The following is a 25,477-nucleotide window of genomic DNA, read 5'->3' as shown; positions in this document are numbered from 1 at the left end:
CATGGAGAAGAACCCACCTGCGCATGCACTGGGATGACGCCAGCACACACTGGCTCTCCTGCACATGCGTTAACTCGCGCCGGCCAGCAGAGGCCCTTCAGCGGCAGTTGGCGTGGCGCCAACCCCTCTGGCGCCGGCCTAGCCCCTGAAAGTGCGGAGGATTCCACACCTTCCGGGCGGCCCAACGCTGAAGTGGTTCACCTCACTCCTCGGCGTTGGTACGGCCCGCCCCGCTGGGTACGGGAGAATCCCGCCCCTCTACTTTAACACAGGTTGTCTGCTATTCTCCCATGAACCACAGGGATTTCCGAATTGTCTACTTTCAATATTCTTTTTGATTTTACATCGAGAACTACGTGGGCGGGATTCTCCGTTTTAGAGACTAAGTGTTGAAGCCAATGCAGAATTCGAGGACTTTCACGACAACAAAATTGGCGCTGCACCTGGACCGATTCCACTACTGCTGAGGGGCTAGCACTGGCGCCGCATGGAACACAATTGATTCGAATGAGAATCAGTGCCGGATTCGCCAGTTTCATGCTTGACACTCAGGAGGCTGACAAGCTGCAGCCGAGATGCACACTTCACTCTCCACACATACCATCTCAGCCAACAAGATGGCAGTGACCCTCTTGGACGCTGTGGAGGAGAGGAGGATGACCCTGTACCTTGGCCCAGGAAGAAGGCTGCCAGCTGCCACCATTCATCATACCTGGGCGCAGCTGACAGAAGTAGTCATCACCGTGAGTAAAGTCGGCCAAACCATCCAGAAGTGCAGCAAAACACTGCACAACCTCCTCAGGGCAGCCAGGGTGCGAAGGCAACATTGTGTCCCTGGCACCAAACCCCATCCCATACAACTGTAACCCCACCCCCTCACCACCTGGAGGGCAACAGAACCCCCACATTGCATCACATGCGGGCATCCATACCAGCCGCCACAGCCAGGTACCCTGGCCATTGAGGCTACCAGCTACCCGCCTCCAGGACTGCATGCGTCAGACTGTCTAACACTGTAGTTCACTGTCATTGTAGCGGGTCTCGGTGTCAGTGTATGGCATCCGGATAGGCGTCAGCAGCCACGACTGCACTGCTAACCCCTGTTACCCAGAAGCCAACTCTCCAGGCGGTGGGGCGGTGCTGCTCAGACATTCTGGTTGGCTTGGTCCACATTGAAATGGATGTATTGAGCCATCTGGGCACACGGCGTCTGAGAGATCCAGGACAGATCCCCACTCGGTGCCTGGAAGGACCTCGTGGCGTACAAGCGCAAGGCGACCGTCACCTTGACAGCCACTGGGAGCGGGTGTCCTCTCCCATTCGCCCATGGTGCCAGGTGTGCCATCATCTGGCAGATATGTCATACCGTCTCCCTACTCAACTGGAGTCTTCGACAGCATGCCCAGTCCGGCAGGTCCTCGAATGACAGGCGGTGCTGATACACACATGGCCTCATGTGTGTATCCTTGGCACCTCCTCCTCCTCAGCCTCTTGTGTGGCTGGATGTCCATCGTCGGCGGCTGCCTTCTGTCCCTCTGGGGCAGGCACTGCTGCTGTACGCTCCACTCCTACATATTCCTCCTCTTCGAGCAGCTCCAGCTCATACAGCCACAGGGCATGCCCTAGGGCTGCAGCGACTGGCAGGAAGGTCACCATTGCTGGTTGATTTCCAATATCCATCGTCTGCAGGGAGTGAAAGGCTGACATTTTAGCATGGTGCATACCCCAGTGCCCAACCAGGTCCACCGGGCTTCATAGTGGCCCCGGTTGGCATTGTAGGCTCTGTCCCCACCTGTCTCCCCCACCCCCCCACCACCATTCCCGCACCCCTAGCCCTGTTGGTGTTTGGCACCATGGGGGCCTCTACCACCAGCATCTGTTCCTGATGCCAGTGGTACCATTGGCTGGTACTGCCCTTGCCACGGGTATGTTCCGTGGCCCCCATCCGGTGCCCCATAGGGACTACTGTGAGCGTTGTCCTCGATGGGTCGCTGGCGGGTGGCAGCCAGGTGGGGTAGTATGGCGGAGGGCGGGGTGCGAGGGTGGTGGCACCCATATGGCTGGTGGCACTCTGCCGAACCAGGTGCCAAGGTGGGTGGTCAGTGGGTGCACAGCTAAATGGCTGCCTTGCAGGCTGCGGCAATGGCAGTCCATGACTGGACACCGCTCCAGTCCCCTGGGGTGCCACTCGGCCTATTTACCCATCACCCCTCCCACCCCAGGCGCTGGCAGGAACCCCCCTCTCCTCCCCCTCCCCTCCCAGCCAGCTCACCAGTTTCTGGCCCGGCAGCCTACAGGCGCTCCTCTCTGTGTCCTATCTCCTCTCTCTCTCCCTCAGCAGCCACGATGCTGGTTTCACAAGCGAACCCCGCCATCGGGAACACGGCCCATCGGAGGAGGAGAATCGCGGATGCCCCAGAGAACACGGGGTCGGGCCCGCTGATGACATGCAAACTGTGTTTACTATCCATGCATTCCAGACTGCATTGACGCCGCTGTCAAGATGACGGACAATTGCGATTTGGCGTCAAATCAGCGCCCAGCGTGATTTTGACATCGGACCTATTCTCCGCCCAATTGCGTTTCCCGATTTCAGTGTCAGCAAATGGAGAATCCCACCCCTTACCCTTATTGATTTCAATCGCTATTCACATGCACCTTTTTCTATGAAGTCACTGCTGTTCATTTGCCATGCAATCTCAACCTTACACATCAGTTTGATTCAATGTTAATGCTCTTTCTTTTGAGCATGACACATTCTAGCTCATAAACACATAAACCAGGCTGACAATTCAGTCTTGCAGTAAGGAAGTGCTGTACTGTCAAAATTATTGGCCAGGATTCTCTATTTGGGAAATGTTCTTGTGAATTGGACTAGTTTTATGATCCCCTTGTGGTCATAAAGCAGGATGTAATTCTGTATTCTTTGCCATGCAAATTTATGCAAGGCGTGGAATATGAGGGGATTCCCGGGGGAATAGAGTGGTGGTTTGTGATTGACAGCTCATAAAAACCCCAATGTGTGTAAGCATTGCCCACATCAAAGAGAGATAGTTGCAGTGAAATCACATGCTTGAATGATTGGAATGCACTTAGTGCAACTTACATCACTCTGCAGTGGGCATGGTTTATAAACATTATGTTTCACCACTTAGGCCACTGAAGAGTTCAGAGAGATGAATGGACAAAGGGGCAGTTAGGTTTTATGAGCTGTCATTAACAAACCAACACTCCAAAGCCATGAATTGCAACCAGTGCAACTGTGGGAACCAGATACAGGCACAGCTGTTCACCTTTGAGGAATGAAGATGCGGAGCTGCAAAGTAAATATTACAGATATAAAGCTTCCTACAGCCCTTTTTGAACTGTTCCCCAGCTTCCAGACAAGGGTTTATTTTCTGGGGGGGGGGGGTCTTTGTGGGGGTGGGGTCAGTGTGTGGAGAGGGTGTGTGTGTGTGGGGGGTCTCTGAGTGGCGAGGTCCATGGAGGGGATTCCTTTAGGCAGGGGGTACTTGTGGGGTCTCCCATTGCAGAGGTCCCTGGGGGGCCCTATGGAAGGTCCCCCTGTGGGTGGTCCCCCTATTACAGGAGTACCTGGGGACCCGCTTATTACAGCGGTCCTGTGCTGGTGTCCCCATCATATATGGGTCCCAGGCTAAGGTGCGTCATGTCACCCCCATACTGGAGGTAGGAGGGGTGCCCAGGCAATCCGGGGTTGAGGGCTGCTGTACGGTGTGGGGGGTGGAGGATTGGAGCTGATTTACGGTGCAGGCGATGAGGATGGCCTCAGATGGTCTCTACAATCATGGCCCTGGCATAGTGAACCTCTTGGTGGGCCACGATTGCTGTCGCTTGGCGGGGAACGCGTTCAAACCACCAGCGAGGGGTCAGAGCATGGCATTCAGGTTGGCACCTGGCACTGATGACGATCTTGCCCCGATGCCCGATTCTCCGTCCCATTGGGGAACACATTCTGGGCAACCCGGGGATGGAGAATCCTGCCCACTGATTTTTGCATGATATGCTAAACTGAGGGTCAGTCTACATATTAAGGTGAGCCAATAAGTTATCTTGGTGAAATGATGGATTCTCCCAGAACTGCAGTCAGTTTTTATTGAGCTGCACTCGCAAAATAAAAAGCCACAGTGACTAGAGATCAAAAGATGTTTATTTTCTGTGAAGCTCCATGGTATATTATAAGGATGCGGAAAAATGTAATATATATGCAAGTTTGTTCTCTCCAAATGTTGACTACACAATCAACCCCTTGTGCTTCTAATTTCCACTGTACCAGCAAAAACAATTCCTCCTCTGTTGACTTAGTTGGCAATTGCTTCAATCTTTTATGCCCTCTCACGGACAAATCATTCTGAATCTCCCATCCTCACTATTTTCATTCTCCTATTTAAATCTTAGGGCAATGGATATAACAGAACCTGGCACATGATTGCCTCAAATACTGACTGCCGGCTCTGCCTTTACAATTTAAATAAAAACTCACCCCCATTTACAATCACATTCTGTTATTCCAAGGATAAGAAAACGCGAACGTTTTCCTCTCAAATCATCAATTGTCTCATTGGGTGTCTTTCCCTACTCTTGCACCCTTAGCTTCCATGCCAAGTACATAGACCTTCTAGGCTTTAACATTTTTAAGAATGTGACTATCTGGAAAGTAGTCTTCATCCTCATCCCCGACTCCCCATTCCTATTCCAATTCTTTGTCACTTTTCAGTATCTCTTCCATCTCCCTTTCAGTCATCACCAGATTCATCTAATCAGACATTCACCTCCTGTTTTTCTGACCTTCACCTCCCAAGTGCTGAACATTCAACTATCTTTCATTGCTACAATGCTCACCAACCTTGAAAATGGTTTGTTTTGTACAAATGTTCTCTTTCTCAAAAGTACTGGCAGTGCCCTCCTTTCCAAAGCCCAACTTCATAGAATTCTATCCTATACACCATCCCATCTCTGACAGTCCTTCCCCCTGCAATTCTTTGAATACAGCATTGCCACCCAGATCCATGACAACCTCTCCCATCATTTTTGCCTCAGTGCTTTTGATGCCTTTATGTTTTCATCATGGTTACAGCACAGAGCCTGCTGTGATTAAAGCCAGTAGTCACATCCCCTGAGGCTATGACTATGACTCAGAATCTGTCTTTGACCACGCTTGATGATTGGCATGGTGAACTATGCAATCCTCCTCAAATGTCTTTTCTCAGAATGTCAGCTTACAGAAATTCCAACTTATCCCAACATAGCCAGCATATCTCAGCAGTGACTGTCCCACCTATGCTTGTTCATTCACTGTGAACAATCCCAAGGGGCAACCATGCTTTCTTTCTTTTCCTTGTTTATATGTTGCTTTTCAGCAATATTACCTACAGGCAGGCAACTAGTTTAAATATGTATGTCAATAATAACCAATGCAATTTTTGTCTTACCACCCTCAACTCCACATTGTTGGACTGATTATATGCCATTATTGGGCGGCCAGATGGCACAGTGGTTAGCACTGCTGCCTCATCATACCAGGGACCCAGGTTCAATTCCGCTCCTGTGTGACGGTCTGTGCGGAGTTTGCACATTCTCCCCATGTCTGCGTGGGTTTCCTCTGGGTGCTCCGATTTCCTCTCACTGTACAAAAATGAGCATTTTAGGTGGATTGTCCATACTAACTTGCCCTTAGTGTTCAGAGATATGTAGGTTAGGTTAAGGAGTTAAAGGGATAGGGTGGGGAAGTGGGCTTGGATGGCATGCTCTTTCAGAGGTTTGGTGCAAGCTTGATGGACTGAATGGCCTCCTTCTGTTCTGTAGAGATTCTATGAATTCATGAATAAGCAACAACTGCCTCAACCTGAGTTCTGCTAAAACAATCCCATTTTATTTGGGTCACACCAAAACCATTGACCCCCTATTGGCTTCCTCTACAATTGACTTCATAGCCTTAATCCAATGGTGCAAAATCTGAATGTTCTGTTCAACCCTTATGTCATGTCCATCAGACATGAAAGAAGTCATAAACTGTTTAAATCAAACCTTACTCTCTTTTTATTCAAAAATGGACTTTGTTGGACCAAAACATGGCTGCTAAGGGTGACATCATTTACAAGTTGACCACAGTTCTGGAAACTTCCACCAGTAATTACAAGTCAAAGTACAACCTTCATCTTTGTGGAATTTCACACCTCTAATTGTGTGGACTGATTGCAATTAATGACACAAGAGAGCAACAGATGGTCTATCTCCCTAGCCTGGACGAATAAAATAGAAAGGCCATCAAAACCTGTTATACCTGCAGAGGGGCTAATAACCACCATCTATCACCTCTGATGTAAAATAGATTTTGACCAGAGACACAGAACTTGATTGTTAACCTGAAACTGACTCATTGGTAGGAAAATCACATGATCTAAGCTTCTTTGCCCTTTGGAAAGTTTTAACATCACGCTCCTGGACTCCCAGGGCAGTCGTCAATTAACATCCGGCCTTTAAGCACAAAAACAGGACTTCAGGCCTGCCTCAAGTCTATAGCCACCGTCTATACAGCAGACCAAAAATCTGTAAACCAATCTTATCTTGCTGCGTCATCACCAAATTTAAGGAATTCTGCAATTCTTGCTTTTATCCAGCTGAACCCCCTTAACACCTACCTGAAGGAACCCTCCCTGGACGCCTAAATTCTGGACTGTGACATTCACATAAATAAATATCCATAATCTTTGGTTCTTTTTAAAAATCAATCCTAGTTGTAAAACGGTTTTCTTTCCTATTTCCTCCTTGTGTACATGTATGTGTGTATGTAGCAATCCACCAGGTTTGATTATGAATAAACAATATTTCTGATTTAACTCTAAAAAGAGTTTCTGCAAGTCACTTTAAAACTCACTTCTTTGGGGGAGGGGGGGGGTCACATGATGTGAGCACAGGAATAGCCGCTTTTCCATGAGCTCTAGCATCACTCGCTTTATAAACGTTCATTTATCCTGATTGCCCGACAAAGGTTTTCCCGATCCGTGAACTCAATGTTCCATCCCTAGAAAATTTCTGGATTAGCATTGGTGAGAATATGCCAAAAAAACGTGAAGAAATCATAGTCATATTCAACGGGGGGTGGAGCTATCTTTACAACATGGCACCTTGGTCCTCAATTGGTCTCTTGACCAGTGCTCTCCAGACATGCTCTCAGAGGTGCTGAAAATGATGACTGAGCTACTGATCAGAGACTCAGCTTGTTGACACAAAACCCAAGTCCTCATGAGATTGCATTACAGGGGAAAGAACCCTGAACGTCAAAAATGTTACTTCTTTTGTTATTTCTTCAACTGAAACTCATATTCAATCTTTGGAAAAACAGTTATGTGGCATGTCAGAAATCCTGGAATATTTGGAGAACCGAGGTCTGCCTGAGGGAGTGGCGGGTAAGGCTCATCTTAAGTTCTTTGAGAACTGGCTGCCACACTTTCTTTGGCTGGATGTGGAGGCTGGGCGTTACAAATTGGAAATGGCACATCATATCCTATCTGTGAGGCTAAGGAACAATCAATGTTCCAGCTTATAATCATCCACTTCCACAATTTTAAAGATCGCTAGAAAGTCCTGGAGATGCCGAGACGGGGTAGGGCTTGGCTCCATAAGGGAGGGGGGATTCCTCTTTTCCAGGACTTTTCAGCAGTGACGCAGCTGAAACGCGAAGCTTCTCTGAAGTTCAAAAGCAACTCAAGGCAACTGAGGTGAATTATGTTGTGCATTATCCTGCGACCCTGAAAGTGATATCTCTAACTCCATTAAGTCTTTTGATAATCTGATGACTGCCTTGGCCTTCATTAAGTCCATGAGAATTGGACTGATGTTCTGCAGCCCGGCTTCTGCAAATTCTCAAGAGCGATAATCCACACCCTCTCCCTATCATGGTGTTTGTCTGATTTTGTCATTTACCCCGCTAAATGGAGAGACTAATAAATGAAAACTGCAATGATTGTCTTCTTGTTGTCCTTGAATGCTTTGGAGACTCTTAGTAGCTGTGCCGATTGATATTTATCCATAGTCTTTTCTTATTATCCGAGTCTTAATCGTGGCAGAACTGAGTAGTGCCATTGCCGAAGGTTGGGTGCTGGATACAGGTCTTCATGCGTGGGCTTAAAATGCAGGTGTGGCATTTGACTCCCATTACCTTGTTGGCTTTCTTCTTCTTGTTGAGGAGGTTTATCATTTTGGTAATGATAGTATGACTGTAGGGCTTGTCTAATGGGTCCTCACATTGGTTGAAGAATGTTCCTTTAGAACTATTGTGGTCACAATTTCTTTGTGTTATTACTATATTGTGGCCTTTGTGTTGTTGATTAAATCCTATATCGGTACAGGCAGGTTTTTTATCGAAGAAAGGAACATGTTGGGGACATTTTGGTGGCTCTGGTATAAATTGAGATTCGGGGGTGTCATACTGCACGCCCAAATGCGGCAGGAAAATCCTGTCCTATTTTTCTTCTGCTGGTCTATGCAATGGCAGTAACCAATTTAAAACTTTATTTATGGAATGTATGGGGAATTCAACATTGGTTCAAAAGGAAAAAGATGGCTTTTCTTAAGAATGAGAAAATGGGCCGAGCCTTGTAAAGGACGACAGGGAGCACTTAAAATTGAGGTGGGAATGGGCAGGGCAGGTTTTTTTTCCCCTCTTTTTCAATGAATTGTAGAAGTGTGGAAATCCTGATCAACAGGAATGTCCCATTGAAGGTAGGATAAAGATGGCAACTATGTGACAGGTAGAGGGCTGATACATGGGGGAAGCAGTCTCAATAAGGAATATGTATGGCCCACCAAATTACTCTCTGGAGTTTATCACTAAGGATTTTCTGGACCTTGCAAAATTGGCCTCGGCTAATTTGTTTGTGGGTGGTGACTTCAATTGTCATCTGAACCCCTTGATGGACAAGACCCCGGTCACTAGGAACGCCCCCACCCTACAAGCTAGAGCACTGGCCTAAACATGTGAGGAGGTGGGATACTTGGATGTGTGGAGGACTTTGCATTCTTGGGATAAAGATTTTACTTTTTCTCAGTGTCACAGTAGAATAGACTACTTTTTGTGCCAAAAATAATCCTACAATTGGTCTCCTCTTGTTCTATAGGCAGTATTGTAATTTCCAATAGTGCTCCCATTTTCTTGGAACTATTGCTTGAAGGTTCACTCCCGAGTCTAAGTCTTAGCGGTTTGATGCCTCCCTACTTAGAGATGCACCTTTTGAAAGAATTTGAATTTTTCTACTTAGTTAACTCTATTTCTGACATCACTCACTCCCTCCGCTTTTTGAGAGAATTGTAAGGCCTATGCTAGGGGACTGGCTATTTCTAACACAGCTAACAAAAGGTGCAGAATGCTGAAGAGCCAGCGTCAATTGGAGGTCTGTTTAGCTGATGCAGTGGAGAGGTATAGAGGGCCCCTAACAAGCAACTGTTAAAGGAGGTTAACACTGCAAGGGTGGCTCTAGACTCCTTATTGATGCAGCAGGCTTAGAGAAGCTTACAATTTGCAAGGCAGAAACTGTACGAGTTTGGAAATAAACCAAGTAAGTACTTGGCCTGTAACTAAGAAGAGGGCAGATTCTCGGGTTATCCTTAGAGGGGGGCTGCTACTGAAGATGGAGGAGATTAATGGGGCTTTTAGGGATTTCTATGATGGGTTAAATGGGTCAGATCAATCTGGTGATGTGATGATAAGTATGGAACGTTTTCCTCTTCCCTTGGAGTCCCTGTGGCTTTTGAAATGAATTTAAATTAAAAATGAAAAGAAAATCGCTTATTGTCACAAGTAGGCTTCAAATGAAGTTACTGTGAAAGGCCTCTAGTCGCCACATTCCAGTACCTGTTTGGGGAGGCTGATACAGGAATTGAACCTTGCTGCTGGCCTCCCTTGGTCTGCTTTAAAAGCCAGCGATTTAGCCCTGTGCTAAACCAGCCCTGCTAGGACCAGTGCTTGACCTGTAATGCTCCTATTTCTAAAGACAAGGTGGCTGAGGCTATTAGGGACCTTCAACCGGGCAAGAGCTCAGATGATTTTGGGTGTGCATTTACAGGGGGTTTTGGGGTCTGCTGATGGAACCATTGGTGGACATGTACTGTCACTTTTTTTCTCTTTGTTCCTTCATGAGATGTGGGCGTCACTGTCTAGGCCAGAATTTATTGCCCATCCCTGAGGGGATTTAAGAATCAACCGCTTTGCTGTGGTCTGGAGTCACATGTAGGGCAGACCATGTAAGGATGGTAGATTTCCTTTCCTGAAGGACACTAGTGAACCAAATGGGTTTTTAGGACAATTGACAATGGTCTCATGGTCATTATTAGAACTTTAATTCAAGATTTTTACTGAATTGAAATTCCACCATCTGCCCTGTTGGGATTTGAACCCAGATCCCCAGAGCATTACCCTGGGTCTCTGGATTACCAGTCCAATGACAATACCACCATGGCACGCACCCCCCCCCCCCTAATTTTGAGACAGGACTGTGGTCACTGATACTTTGGGAGGCTAACATCTCACTGATTTTGAAAACAGATAAAGATCCAGAGGAATGTGTCTTGCAAATGCCAATCTCTCTTTTGAATGGTGATGTGAAATTGTTGCCTAAGGTACTGGCGAAACAGTTGGAGGGTATCCTCCTGACAATTATTCAGGATTATCAAACTAGGTTCATTGAGGACAGGTCCTCCAGTAATAATGTTAGGAGATTGTTGAATGTGATTCAGGCCTTTGAGAAGCGGGCCCTGGATGGGCCGGTGATCTCCTTGGATGCAGAGAAAGCCTTTGATCAGGTTGAATGGAATTATCTGGTGTTGCGGAGATTGAGGATGGATGAGGACTATGTTAAATGGAGCCTGTGATGGCAGTGCTCTTGAATGGCGATAGGTCTGAGAATTCTGGGCTGCAGAGAGGGACCAGGCAGGGCTGCCCCTTATCTTCTTTGTTAATCGCGCTGGTCAAAAAGCCCTTGGTGAAGGCTATTAGGCGGGATCCCCTAAAATCAGAGCGGGAATGTGGAGATAACCAGCCAAGATTATGCGGATGTAGTGTTGCTGTTTTTGTTGAAGTCAGACGTCTTGGTTCCCACTATCATCGGTGTGGTGGATAGATTTTGTGCCTTCTCTGGTTATAAGAACATTTTTTACAAAGTCGAAGGTATATTGGTGAGAGGGTTGAGGGATAGACCTCCCTCTATCGAGGGGAGGGGAGGGGAGGGGAGTTCCGAACATGAGGCAGTATCAATTGGTTTCTCACCTCATGTTCATAAAGGATTGAGTTAGGAAGGACCCTGCCTCCATTTGGCTTGATATTAAAGCTGACCAGTCGGCTTAACGTTTGCAGGTCTTGGTATTTTATGGAGACATTAAGGCTGGCTCTGCAAAATGTGATAATCCCATTATTATTAATACTCCTGGAGCATGGAGATTTGGCCATGAATTAGAAGGAAAATCCAAACTGACTTCCGCTCCCTCTCCCATCAAGGCAATCAGGACTCCTCACCTGGTCTTATGGATCATGGATTTAGTACATGGAGAGATAGAGGCATTCATAGGCTGGGATCCATGTTCAGAGATGCTTCCTTGTCATCCTTTGAGCAACTACACCAACAATTTGAAATCCTGAGACACTCCCTTTTTCAGTATTTACAACTTCGAGACTTTATCCTGAATAAGACAGCCTTACATCTTGACTATTACATTTCCCTGGTGGAAAAAGTCCAGATTTCTGGAGAGCCTAAACAGTTAATCAGCAGGTTTTACGATACCCTGTGTTCTAGACCCTGCGTTAGTACATTGGGTACCCTGCAGTCTTGGCAAACAGATTTGGTAATTAACATTGATGAGGAAACATGGGGTACTATATGGGATTTTGCCAGTAAAATTTCTGTTTGCAATAACATTGAGGAGACTCAATTCAAGATACATATTACACCTAGACTTAGACACAGATTGATCCTGTTATAGCCCCAATGTGCCTAAAGTGCCTGGTAGTTGAGGGCAATTATATACACTGCATAGGGGCCTGTGTTAAGATTCAATCCTATTGGTCTTTTTTTAATACATTCTTGAGATGTGATGCCCACTGGCCCATCCCTAATTTATTGCCTCCTATTTGTCCTTGAACTGAGAGGCTTGCTAGGCCATTTCAGTGGGGGACAGTTAAGAGTCAACTGCATTGCTGTGTGGGTCCGGAGTCACATGTAGGCCAGACCGGGTAAGGACATTAGTGAACCAGGTGGATTTTTATGACAATCGGCAATGGTTTCATGGTCATCATTAGACTTTTAATTCCAGATTTTTATTGAATTCAGGTTTCACCATCTGCCATGGTGGGATTCGAACCCAGGACCCCAGAGCATTACCCTAGGTCTCAGGAATACTAGTCCAATGACAATACCACTACACCACCCCCTCCCCATGGTGTAGTCAGAATAGCTGGATAAGATCTTTGACATGGCTTTAGAAATTAATCCTATGTTCCTAATTCTGGGTCTTCCAAATGGGAGAGTTACAAATATTAGTGAGGAAATGTTGTGCAACATCCTGACTTTTGCAGCATTTAAGTATATCCTATGCCCCTGGATTAATGACAAGCATCCTTCAATTCAAAACTGGCATACATTAGTTATGGAATGTATTCCTATGGAATTCGTGACATCTGTGATCCATTCTAAATCTGATGCATTCCATAGAGTGTGGGACCCTGATCTTAAATTTTTAGGCTCCACCTTGTCTGACTTTTTCCTGTTGGGTTTTCCATGAGCCATATTGTATTGTATATTGCATTGTATGTCTTGATCTCACATAAATGAAGGTATGCGCCCTGTATTGTAATCCTTTAGTACTTATATGTCCTTATCCTACTTTCCCACTCAATCTGTAATCTGTTATTAGATTGTTCCGGTATCAAAACTGGAGGTACTAGTTCCTTAAGTATACTGTTCTAAATTTATCCTGTCCTGTTTCTTCCTATATTTGCAATACTTCTTGTTCTGTATTGTATCTGTTTTGTATTGTTAATTACTTTCTTTTCATTTTTTCTGTTTTGAGATATTTGTAAAAAATTTAAAAATCTAATAAAAAATATATCTTTTTTTTAAAGTTCAGCACACAGACGGTTTGGGGAATCACCACATTTCATTAAAAATTAAAACAACTCCGCTTATGGACAGATGGCAAGTAAAATAAAGGAGTTCAATTTGGCTCACCTCCTTGTCCATAACACTTAGCTGAACTGTAAGCCTGACACCCTATCCACCAACTTTGCTTACTTCAATCTCCACAACATCACCTATTTTAGTGCACTGCTGCTGAACCCTTATCCATACTTCCCTTGTTTCCAAATCTAACAACTGCTTGCCCTTCCCACCATCCTCCTGACCATTCTGCAATCAAAGTGTAAATTACCAATAATTTTCTTTCCTGAATTTTGCCCTGTAATAAGTTTAATTTGTCTATTACTCCTATCCTCACCAACATTGACTGCCTTACTTTCCCATATTGCATTCATTTTTAAAAATAAATTTAGTGTACCCAATTCATTTTTTTTTCCAATTAAGGGGCAATTTAGCGTGTTCAATCCACCTATCTTTGCACATTTTTGGGTTGTGGGGGCGAAACCCATGCAAACACGGGGAGAATGTGCAAACTCCACACGGACAGTGACCCAGAGCCGGGATCGAACCTGGGACCTCGGCGCCATGAGGCAACAGGGCTAACCCACCCATGTTGCATTCATACCCTCAAGTTTTAAATTACTAGGGGCAGCACGGTGGTTCAGTGGGTTAGTGCTGCAGCCTCACGACGCCGAGGTCCCAGATTCGATCCCGGCTCTGGGTAACTGTCCGTGTGGAGTTTGCACATTCTCCCCGTGTTTGTGTGGGTTTCGCCCCCACAACCCAAAGATGTGCAGGGTAGGTGGATTGGCCATACTAAATTGCCCCTTAATTGGAAAAAATTGATTGGGTACTCTAAATTTTTTTTTAAAAGTTTTAATTTTCTATATGACCTCATCCTATCATACCACTTAACCTCCTCCAGATCGCCAACTGAACTGCGTATTTTTAGTGTTATGATTCTGGTTTCCGTATCACTATCATTCATATTAATACCTTCAGTCATCTCAGTTCTACTCTTTGTAACTTTCATGCCGAGCGTTACATACAGGGGAGGGTTTCATTTAAACAGCCCTGATTTCTCCTCTCACCTCCCATCTGTAAACAGAAAGTGTTTTCTTATTGCCCTCTTTTTATGTGGTGGCATATTTTTCCCATCCCTCATTTTTGGTGTGATCTAATTCTCCATTGATAACTCCACAGCTAATTCAATCTAAGATGAGTAAAAGTGTTATTTTATTTTGCACACGTTCAAAATGTGGGAGACGGTGTTGCTACATAGCCTCCGATATATTTTTACAATAAAAGAGGGGTAAGGTGCATAAAGAGGTACAGGGCAAAGACCACAGAGAAGATAAGAACTATTGTTTCACGTAAGTCTGGAGTTCAGAATGAAAGTTCCATGGAGTCTTTCACAGAGCCAGCAGGTTGATGCTACATAATCCCACTTTTCCAATCGAGATGTCTTCCATGATAGGATCGGTGGAATCAGGTTTTCAAAAACATGGACAGAGGTCTTTTTGAGCTGCTGCTTGTGAAATAGAAAATGACAGTCTGCCTTTTTTCCATTCCCCAAGGTTCTAACAGCTTGGATCAGGGTATGTCATGTGACAAGTCTCCAACTTCTCCACCTTCGTTTAGAAAAAGGATGCATATTCCTTGTCTAGATTCTTGGGACTGTTAAAGTTTCACCCATTAATCAGTTCAACAGATGTTTCAATCCTTTTGTCTTGGTGGACTGATCGTCTCCATTGGCCAGGGCTTTGCCTTAGAAATGTTAAGGGACTATATACATTTCCTTGGAATGTGAGGGGACATTAGCACATCTTTTGGGGTGACAAGGTTTATGCTGTCTGAAAGCCAGAAATTCCTTTTGTGTGAATCATTGCCAGCTATGGTTTCAGAGATTTACTGCCATTGTCCAGTTCTAAAGATTTTTTAAAAATTAACCATGCTAATAGAACATAGAACATGGAACATTACAGCGCAGTACGGGCCCTTCGGCCCTCGATGTTGTGCCGACCCGTGAAACCATCTGAAGCCTATCTGACCTACACTATTCCATTTTCATCCATATGTCTATCCAGTGACCACTTAAATGCCCTTAAATTTGGCGAGTCTACTATTAGAACATAGAACATAGAACATTACAGCGCAGTACGGGCCCTTCAGCCCTCGATGTTGCGTCGACCTGTGAAACCATCTGAAGCCTATCTGACCTACACTATTCCATTTTCATCCATATGTCTATCCAGTGACCACTTAAATGCCCTTAAAGTTGGCGAGTCTCCTACTGTTGCAGGCAGGGCGTTCCACACCCCTACTACTCTCTGAGTAAAGAAACTGCCTCTGACATCTGTCCTATATCTACCACCTCTCAATTTAAAGCTATGTCCCCTCGTGTTGGTCATCACCATCCGAGGAAAGAGACTCTCACTGTCCACCGTATCTAACCCTCTGACTATCTTATATGTCTCTATTAAGTCACCTCTCAGCCTTCTCCTCTCTAACGAATACAACCTCAAGTCCCTGAGCCTTTCCTCGTAAGACCTTCCCTCCATACCAGGCAACATCCTAGTAAATCTCCTCTGAACCCTTTCCAAAGCTTCCACATCCTTCCTATAATGTGGTGACCAGAACTGCACACAGTACTCCAGGAGCGGCCGCACCAGAGTTATGTACAGCTGCAGCATGACCTTGTGGCTCCGAAACTCAATCCCCCTACTGATAAAGGCTAGCACACCATATGCCTTCTTAACAGCCCTATTAACCTGGGTGGCAACTTTCAGGGATTTATGTACCTGGATGCCGAGATCTCTCTGTTCATCTACACTACCAAGAATCTTGCCATTAGCCCAGTACTCTGCATTCCTGTTACTCCTTCCAAAGTGAACCACCTCACACTTTTCCGCATTAAACTCCATCTGCCACCTCTCAGCCCAGCTCTGCAGCTTATCTATGTCCCTCTGTATCCTATAACATCCTTCAGCACTATCCACAACTCCACCGACCTTCGTGTCATCTGCAAATTTACTAACCCATCCTTCTACACCCTCTTCCAGGTCATTTATAAAAATGACAAACAGCAGTGGCACCAAAACAGATCCTTGCGGGACACCACTAGTAACTGAACTCCAGGATGAACATTTGCCATCAACCACCATCCTCTGTCTTCTTTCAACTAGCCAATTACTGATCCAAACCGCTAAATCGCCTTCAATCCCATACTTCCGTATTTTCTGCAATAGCCTACCGTGTGGAACCTTATCAAACGCCTTACTGAAATCCATATACACCACATCAACTGCTTTACCCTCATCCACCTGTTTGATCACCTTCTCAAAAAACTCAATAAGGTTTGTGAGGCATGGCCTACCCTTCACAAAACCGTGTTGAGTATCGCTAATAAACTTGTTCTTTTCAAGATGATTATAAACCCTATCTCTTATAACCTTTTCCAACATTTTACCCACAACCGAAGTAAGGCTCACAGGTCTATAATTACCAGGGTTGTCTCTACTCCCCTTCTTGAACAAGGGGACAACATTTTCTATCCTCCAGTCTTCCGGCACTATTCCTGTCGACAAAGACGACATAAAGATCAAGGACAAAGGCTCTGCAATCTCCTCCCTGGCTTCCCAGAGAATCCTAGGATAAATCCCATCTGGCCCAGGGGACTTATCTATTTTTACACTTTCCAAAATTGCTAACACCTCCTCCTTGTGAACCTGAATCCCATCTAGCCTGGTCAACTGTACCTGAGTATTCTCCTCGACAACATTGTCTTTCTCCAGTGTAAACACTGACGAAAAATATCCATTTAACGCTTCCCCTATCTCCTCTGATTCCACACACAACTTTCCACTACTATCCTTGATTGGCCCTAATCTTACTCTCGTCATTCTTTTGTTCCTGATATACCTATAGAAAGCCTTAGGGTTTTCCTTGATCCTATCCGCCAATGACTTTTCGTGTCCTCTCCTCGCTCTTCTTAACTCTCCCTTTAGGTCCTTCCTGGCTAACTTGTAACTCTCAAGTGCCCTAACTGAGCCTTCATGTCTCATCCTAACATAAGCCTTCTTCTTCCTCTTGACAAGTGCTTCAACTTCCTTAGTAAACCACAGTTCCCTTGCTCGACAACTTCCTCCCTGCCTGACAGGTACATACTTATCATACTTATCAAAGACACGCAGTAGCTGTTCCTTACAAAAATATGGAGTGAAGTCTCCTGATACTAGACACCAAAAATGTTGCTGATTCTTTAAAGGCCTCTTGGTTATTTTGTTCTACTACTGCTCAGTATCCATTTTGGAGGTTTCATTAACATTAGAAGTAGTTTTAAATATAAAATGCTGTTGTGCATATCACACGGTGAAATGTTCCCTCATTGCTTGAAAATTCATATTTAAGAAATTTAAAGTGTATTTGCAGATAGATAAAAATATTACGGTGGGCAGTCAAGTGAATAGAGCTCTCCATACAATTCAGCATCATACCGTGCCTTATTATTCACCTGTTAAATAACCTACATTAAGCTGCAGTATTAGATTGTTTGTTATTGAATTAGTGCTTTGTAATTTATTTCCTGCAGATAACTGCAAATGAAATGCATTTAATGATAGTTAATTTGTGACTAAACTGCAGTTTATCACAGTAGGTAAAAAATAAATAAATAACAAGTCACCCATTGCTTTATGTACCTTAATGTTGAAAGCAAATATTTTTACGATCACAATCAACATTTTATCAAAAATTATGTGTATGGATTTTAATTACATATTTTCAAATAAGATGCTCTTGACATTCTAATTGCATTTCTTACAGCTCTTTGATGAATGAGTTCTCATTATGAGAAGCTATTAATTGACTTCAAATGTTAAAATCATACACACATTCTCCTATTTCACTTCCTATTACAATGATTGCCTTTGAATTTCTCCGTCCAGCACAATATCGCAGACGTTGTTGAGATTTGCCAATTCAAAAGGGGAGCTATAGGTATGGGTGAATGACTGGGATCTACTGTTTGTTTTTCCATGATAAAAATTCCTTGAAAACTTAGCTAATGACATGAACGTGGGCCATCAGTTGATGACCATTGGAACAATCATTCCCCTTCAGTTTCTAATTCATGATTCTAGTAGCTAGAAAATCATTGGCAACAATAGCTGGGAATAGAGTTTTGTGAAATTACCATTTCTAAATCTGAAGTAATCATTTTAAAGCTAAACAGTGTTGTGGTCAAAGTGCTGTGTGCATACTAGTTTCTGATCTGATCATGTGGTTAAAGGACAGCACAGTAACACAGTGGTTAGCACTGTTGTTTCACAGCATCAGGGACCCAGGTACGATTCACGGCTTGGTCACTGCCTGTACGGAATCGACACGTTCCCCCCGTGTCTGTGCGGGTTTCCTCCGGGTGCTCCAGTTTCATCCCACAAGTAGACATGTTTGTTCGGTGATTTGGACATTCTGAATTCTCCCTCAGTGTACCCAAACAGGCGCCAGAGTGTGGCGACTAGGGGATTTTCACAATAACTTCACTGAAAAGTGAAATGAAAATGAAATGAAAATCGCTTATTGTCACGAGTAGGCTTCAATTAAGTTACTGTGAAAAGCCCCTAGTCACCACATTCTGGCGCCTATTCGGGAGGCCGGTACGGGAATTGAACCGTGCTGCTGAACTGCCGTGGTCTGCTTTAAAAGCCAGCGATTTAGCCCAGTGTGCTAAACCAGCCCCTTAAAATGAAAATCGCTTATTGTCACAAGTAGGCTTCAATGAAGTTACTGTGAAAAGCCCCTAGTCACCACATTCCGGTGCCTATTCGGGGAGGCTGGTACAGGAATTGAACCGCCTGCCTTGGTCTGCTTTAAAAGCCAGCGATTTAGCCCAGTGTGCTAAACCAGCCCCTGCAGTGTTAATGTAAGCCTACTTATGACACTGATAAAGATTATTATTAGTAACTGAAATATCTCAAGGGGTACAAGAGGGCTCTTCGCTAATGTCAGAGGATTAGGAAACAACATGGTCTATAAAATGAGAATCACACATGAAAATCAGTGTACGCCAATCTTGAGAACCGTTTCAAGGTGGACCATGACTGTAGGATATGCGGATATAGATAAAGCATATATATATATGTGTATATATATATATCAATATCAGTACTGATTCTATAATGCAGAGACTGAGTATCATCTATCAGGCAGGTGAGGAAAACTCTGGAACTATTATGTTTGCCGGCTCAGATTGGATATATTCCTGGAGGCTTTATCACATGACTGCCCACCTTCACATGCCCTTGCCTAGTCAAACACCTTATTAGCAACTCCAATACTTTTAACTGATAACTGGAAATGTACAAAGAAAATAATGAAAACGCTGCCCAATATGAGTTCAATTAGCTAATATAAGAGATCCTTCAAAATTAAATTTGAAACCTAAAATAACTCAATAAAGGCTCTCCTGTTCCAAAATACCAGGTAATTTACTTTATTGGTTACTTGCAGGATCAAGCTATGTTTTTGGCTATATTAACAAGTTAAGAGACACATTAAGTCCTTTCTTACTTCCAGCTTTTCATTTTTTACATTGAATTGTATCTGCCTACTGGTGTTCTACATTAACAGCAAAATAAATTACGTAAGTCAGAGCAGAAAGTGACAAAGTGATAGGGACAGTTTAAGTAAATGGATATAATTGTGATAAATGGAGTTCAATGTGTGGAAGTCTGAGGTCTTCCACTTTGGATACAAGAAAGACAAATAGGAATATTCCCTTTCAAAAATGAGTGACTATTAGCGTTAGAGAAGCAAAGAATTCCATGTAAAAATACCCCACAAAATTAGTGCACATACACAAAAAAGGTAATGGAATGGTGGCATTTATCTCAAATTGACTGAAATTCAAAAGTAAAGAAGCAATACTTCAGTTTTACAGAACCTCAATAGAACTCCTGCACTGATGTCAGTTCTGGCCTGTACTGGCAATTGACATTTTGAAAATCGCTTATTGTCACGAGTAGGCTTCAATGAAGTTACTGTGAAAAGCCCCTAGTCGCCACATTCCGGCGCCTGTTCAGGGAGGCTGGTACAGGGAATTGAACCGTGCTGCTGGCCTGCCTTGGTCTGCTTTAAAAGCCAGCAATTTAGTCCAGTGTGCTAAACCAACCCCTTGACTTGGCCAACACAAATTTACTGGAGTAATACTGAGGTTTAATGAGTTAAATGGTGGGCACTGTTGGATACATTTAAGCTATATTCACTTGAGTTTACAAAGTTGAAGGATGATCTAATAAAGGTGCAAAAAATGAATGAGAGACTCAGGTGGTGTTAATACATGACAACATAGAAGATAGGAGCAGGAGGAGGCCATTCAGCCCATCGAGCCTGCTCCACCATTCATTATGATCATTGCTGCTCATCCAATTCAGTAACCTGTTCCTGCTTTTCACCATATCCTTTGATCCTGTTAAGCCCCAAAAGCTGCTTGTAACCGTTTCTTGAAAGCATACAATGTTTTGCCCTCCACTGCTTTCTGTGGTTGTAAATTCCACAGGTTCACTAGTCTCTGGGTGTTGAAATGTCTCCGCTTCTCAGATACAGAGGAACTGCTGCCTCTGCTGAGCCTGGGTCAAAGGTTATTATTTTAAAATTAGAGTGAAAACCATTCAGGAGTGAAAGCAATGAAGCACTTTCTAGTCGTGGGAATATGGAATTCACCCCTCCAAATAATTGTGAATGTGAGGTAATTGGAGAGGGACAGATTGTTGTTTGGCACGGAATTCCAGATCAAATGTAATTCAGGTACAGACCAACCATTATCTGACTGATTGACTAGGATTCCGAGGACTAAATACAATTCTAAAGTATATTTTGTGCATGGGCAGAATTTTAGATGGGGAGACGGGGAAAGTGACTCCTTGTCGCCTCCTCGTCCATGTTAGCTGAGGACCTGGCGAACACAGTCAGAAAAGTGATAAGTATAGTGAAGTTTCAGAAAAGGATGGCGTAGCTTCATAAAGGGAAAATATCCTCGAGCCGTCAAACCAGCGACCAGCTCCCTCCGCTCTTTAATGTCGGAAACATTCGCATTCATTAATGTTCAAGACTGTACCTCATTCTGTCTTCAGACCATGTCCTTTCTAAACTATACACCAGCAACACCAACCCTTCATAAAGAATGACAGAGGCAAACGAACTAATCAAGAGATGCGGATGTCCCACCTCCCCCTTTGTAGTGAGCAACACGGGGAGCGGTTTGAATGGTGGCAATGTCGCTCCACACACTATTAACTGATCCCAATCAACAAGCAGACAGGGACAGCAGCGAATCCGCAATCTATCGTAATCGAAAACAGACAAACAACGATCTGTGTCTAACGCCCTTTGCACTTTGCTATTCTTAACACTTTGACTTTTTCACGCCCCACGTGTCCGCGTGCATTCTCCACCGTGCCCAGTCAGAGGAATAGCTGGAACATGTCCAGAATCACAGCAAGTGTCCTAATGCACCTCTGCCACAAGTGCAAATCGTTCCCAATGATTCCCTGGACCACATTTCTCAGAAAAACTCTGGGTTAACCTAAATCATTGGCAAATCCACCAATCAGCAGGAGCACTGTGGTGACCGGTCCAATTCAGCGCTGCAGTCTAGTCTGTATTATATAATCCATTCATTCCAGCTGGCTTTCTGCAGACAACGTTTCCAAATCAATACTCGTGTGTTTAAACATAGACAGTGAACATCATGCAGGTTCGTGCTCAATCCACACATGTGAGAATTCTCTGTTCCGCCATCAGGAGAAAAGTGACTATTCCAAACAACATTGTAAACGCGGGACATGTTCAAATTAATGTCCATCATCTAGCCCCCCTTCATTTCTGTTAAACACACCGAGGGTGGCAATCTCAAGTTGCAGTGTATTTCCGTGAGAATGTGTTGCCCACACATTTGTCGTCCCCCCAGTGAAAAGTTTGACATTCACTAGTCAAGCGTTGTGTATCGAGGTTCTTCTCAAATGGTTGGTGAAGTAGTCTTTCTCTGGGTAGGGGGTTTCTCTGGGTAGGGGGGGGTTCTCTGGGTAGGGGGGGGGGTTCTCTGGGTAGGGGGTTCTCTAGGTAGGGGGGTTTCTCTGGGTAGGGGGGTTTCTCTGGGTAGGGGGGGTTTCTCTGGGCAGGGGGGTTTCTCTGGGTAGGGGGCTTTTCTCTGGGTAGGGGGGGTTCTCTGGGTAGGGGGGTTCTCTGAGTAGGGGCGGTTTCTCTGGGTAGGGGGTTTCTCTGGATAGGGGGCATTTCTCTGGGTAGGGGGGATTCTCTGGATAGGGGGCATTTCTCTGGGTAGGGGTGTTCTCTGGGTAGGGGGTTTCTCTGGGTAGGGGGGTTTCTCTGGGTAGGGGCTGTTTCTCTGGGTAGGGGGTTTCTCTGGGTTGGGGTTTCTCTGGGTAGGGGGTTTCTCTTGGTAGGAGGGGATTCTCTGGGTAGGGGGGGTTTCTGGGTAGGGGGGGTTTCTCTGGGTTGGGGGTTTCTCTGGGTACCCCCCCCCCCGCCTTGGTGAATTTGGGGGCGAGAGGTAAAGGGGCTCTTTCAATTTCAACACTAAACACCGTTCGCACATTATTTCTCACAGCGACTCGGGCACTCAAAAGGCGGCTGAAGTACAGCAGTGGTGTCAGTAGAAGCAGCTTACCTGATGTGTTGGTAACAGGTGTCGCTCTGGTACACTGGGTCCCCACACACAACTCCAAGCCCGTACCTGGATCAGACTCCGAGCTTCCCACTCCAGCTCCCGAAGTCCATCCCCGGACACGGACGGTCAGTGGTAACTTAGGGGCACAGTCACTCTGGCTGTTAGCCTCGCCCAGATGTGCCTAAATCATACTAACTGAGAACCTCCTTCGGCTCCTCTGGCCAGCCGTGGGCTCCAACCTCACCCAGGACGATGTTGCCTGAATGAAAAGCTCTGTCACATTTCCTCCGGGCAATCCCCCCAACGCCAAAACCCAGCGACGAGATAGACCTTGCTGCAGTCCGATTAGTTTCACTTTGCGAACAGAGGCAGACGCTTACATTCAGCAAGATGGGAGAGTCTCACAACTTGTCTTTCCCCATGGTGTGGGGACCACCTGACGGCTGCGATCGGAGCTGCTGTGGAGAGAGAGTGTGTGCGTGTGTTGTCCTCTGTGTGTCTCCCAACCCCCGTGTGACTGCACGAAGCAGTGAATCAGCAAAGACTTCTATGAATGAGATGGCTGGTTGAGGCTGCAGAGTGATGTGACACCGCCACTCAGCGCTGGCTCTCAGTACACAGCAGCACAAGGCTGAGCTGAAGCGATGTCAGTGTCGCAGCGTTTGCCAGAGCGGCTGTATTGCAATCGCACCGTCTGGCCGCCTCTGTCAATGCAAGGGCTGGTGAGAACGGGGGGGGGGGGGGGGGGGGGGGGCGGGAGGGGGGTCCTTTTAACACCAAATTAAAGAGGAAACCAGCAAAGGATCCATGCAAAATTACATGTTAAGTGGCAGCCAGTGCATCTGAATCAAACTGTAATCATTTCATGAAAAATATAAAATGCGAAGTAATTAGAATGCAACGCACTGCTTCAGACTTACAAAGATAACTGGCATTGACGTGCTCCTTCAGTTGGAAGGGAAATAATGAATGTTGCAGCATTGCCAAATACAAGACAACAGATTGACTCCTCCGTGAGGCAATCTCTCTGGGTGGGGGGGGGGGGGGGGGGGGGGGGACATATTGACTCAGGGTATTATTGTACCAGGTTTTTATGTGTCCAAGGAGATCGTACACATATCTCGCTGAAGCCACTCTTCTTAAAGTGGTATGTTTCCCCCATTACCTTTCCAAGGCGATATGACCATGTGGAAAGTTGCAGCTTCTGCTTTCATCCAGCTTTCAACAGCGCCCTCTCTCCCTCCGGTGGACAGAGGTAATGTTGAAGTTATCCCCACGGATTTGCAATATCGCCACGAGAGTTTCCTCATTTGAAGATCTCGGTAAACCACGAGTTCAGAAGTCTTTCAAATCTCAATGTTGCTTTCATTAAGAAATAGGAATGACATCCTGACATTTGGCATCATTATTAGGTAATGCACAGGTAGTACACAGATCATTGGAAGCTTTCAAACCATTGCTGAGACATGTCCATTCAAAATAAATGAAGTCAATATTTCCTTGAAATGGATAATGAAGGAGCCTACCTTCATAGAATCATAGAATTTACAGTGCAGAAGGAGGCCATTCGGCCCATCGAGTCTGTACTGGCCCTTGCAAAGAGCACCCTACTTAAGACCATACCTCCACCCTATCCCCATAACCCAGTAACCACGCCCATCCTTTTTGTACACTAGGGCAATTTAGCATGGACAATCCATCTAACCTGCACATCTTTAGACTGTGGGAGGAAACCGGAGCACCCGGAGGAAACCCACACAGACATGAGGAGAACATGCAGACTCCACACAGACATCAACAAATGTTTTAATTAACTGTCCATTTATTCCTCAAACATGTGCCACGAGGTAGTTGAAATATTGTAACATTCGCTCGAAATTAGCTCATTAATGGCTACGTAAGTCTAAAGTTTTGACGTTCCCGTTTATCAATGTTGTTTGTTCGACATTTTGAGAGCTGTTCGAATTTCCTGATCCTATTTAAGCCCTTTTTAACTATTATATTGGAGGAGATTACATTGCACCATTATTGAAGAGGTCAGTTATCTGACTTTAATAATGCCATCTCTATAAAAAGTTTGCATAAATTACAATAATGTATTTCAAACTTAATTTCCCCAGCACAGGATAATCTAAAATTGAGCTGCAAATTCTGGAAACTCAGATTGTATTGAGTAACAATTTTGTTCTGAGAATGCATTATAGTTCACCTCTGCAGTAACTAAATGTTAATGAAACCTGATGGGAAGGTTTTGAAAAGTTTCCCAATTACGTGAACATGAATGTGGTGATCCTGAACGGTGTACAAGATGCCTCAGGTATGGTTTACACAATAATGGCCCATAACTTCCTTGTTCCGAAGCATCACATTTAGGGGAATCAATGCCTCTGGCTTTGGAATGCCTCTGGGAAGTTCCCACGTAAGAGTTCACCAGCAATTGTCCAAAAGCTGAGTTCCTCCGGACAATTGCACTGGCCCGCGAACCATCTGTCAGAAGCAATTTAAATTGCTGATTTTGGATAGTTCTGCCTGTTTTACCCTGAAAGCTACTCTGAAAGAGTGAGAAGGAAAACAAAATACATCAAACTCCAGATAACTATTTTAAAAACATAGAACGTCCCGCACAGAACAATCTTCACACCCACAC

The 25,477-nt window shown here is 45.0% G+C and overlaps 1 protein-coding gene across 7 annotated transcripts in view; it reads right to left on the bottom strand.

Annotated features, from left to right (window-relative positions):
- sntg1 (syntrophin, gamma 1) overlaps positions 1 to 23,520 on the bottom strand; it is a 649,505-nt gene extending 625,985 nt beyond the window's left edge. For 2 of the 7 annotated variants that reach the window (XR_005462061.1, XM_038809320.1), the window contains exon 1: positions 22,831 to 23,512. The gene's annotated coding sequence lies outside the window, so the exon portion shown is untranslated. Of the gene's footprint in view, positions 1 to 22,830 lie in introns of all 7 variants that reach the window. The other 5 variants (XM_038809322.1, XM_038809321.1, XR_005462062.1 and 2 more) reach the window with 4 other exon arrangements.
- Positions 23,521 to 25,477: the final 1,957 nt, after the last annotated feature.

Source organism: Scyliorhinus canicula, chromosome 10, assembly GCF_902713615.1.
Source record: "Scyliorhinus canicula chromosome 10, sScyCan1.1, whole genome shotgun sequence".
Taxonomy (NCBI): domain Eukaryota; kingdom Metazoa; phylum Chordata; class Chondrichthyes; order Carcharhiniformes; family Scyliorhinidae; genus Scyliorhinus; species Scyliorhinus canicula.
This window is presented reverse-complemented; position numbering and strand designations above follow the sequence as displayed.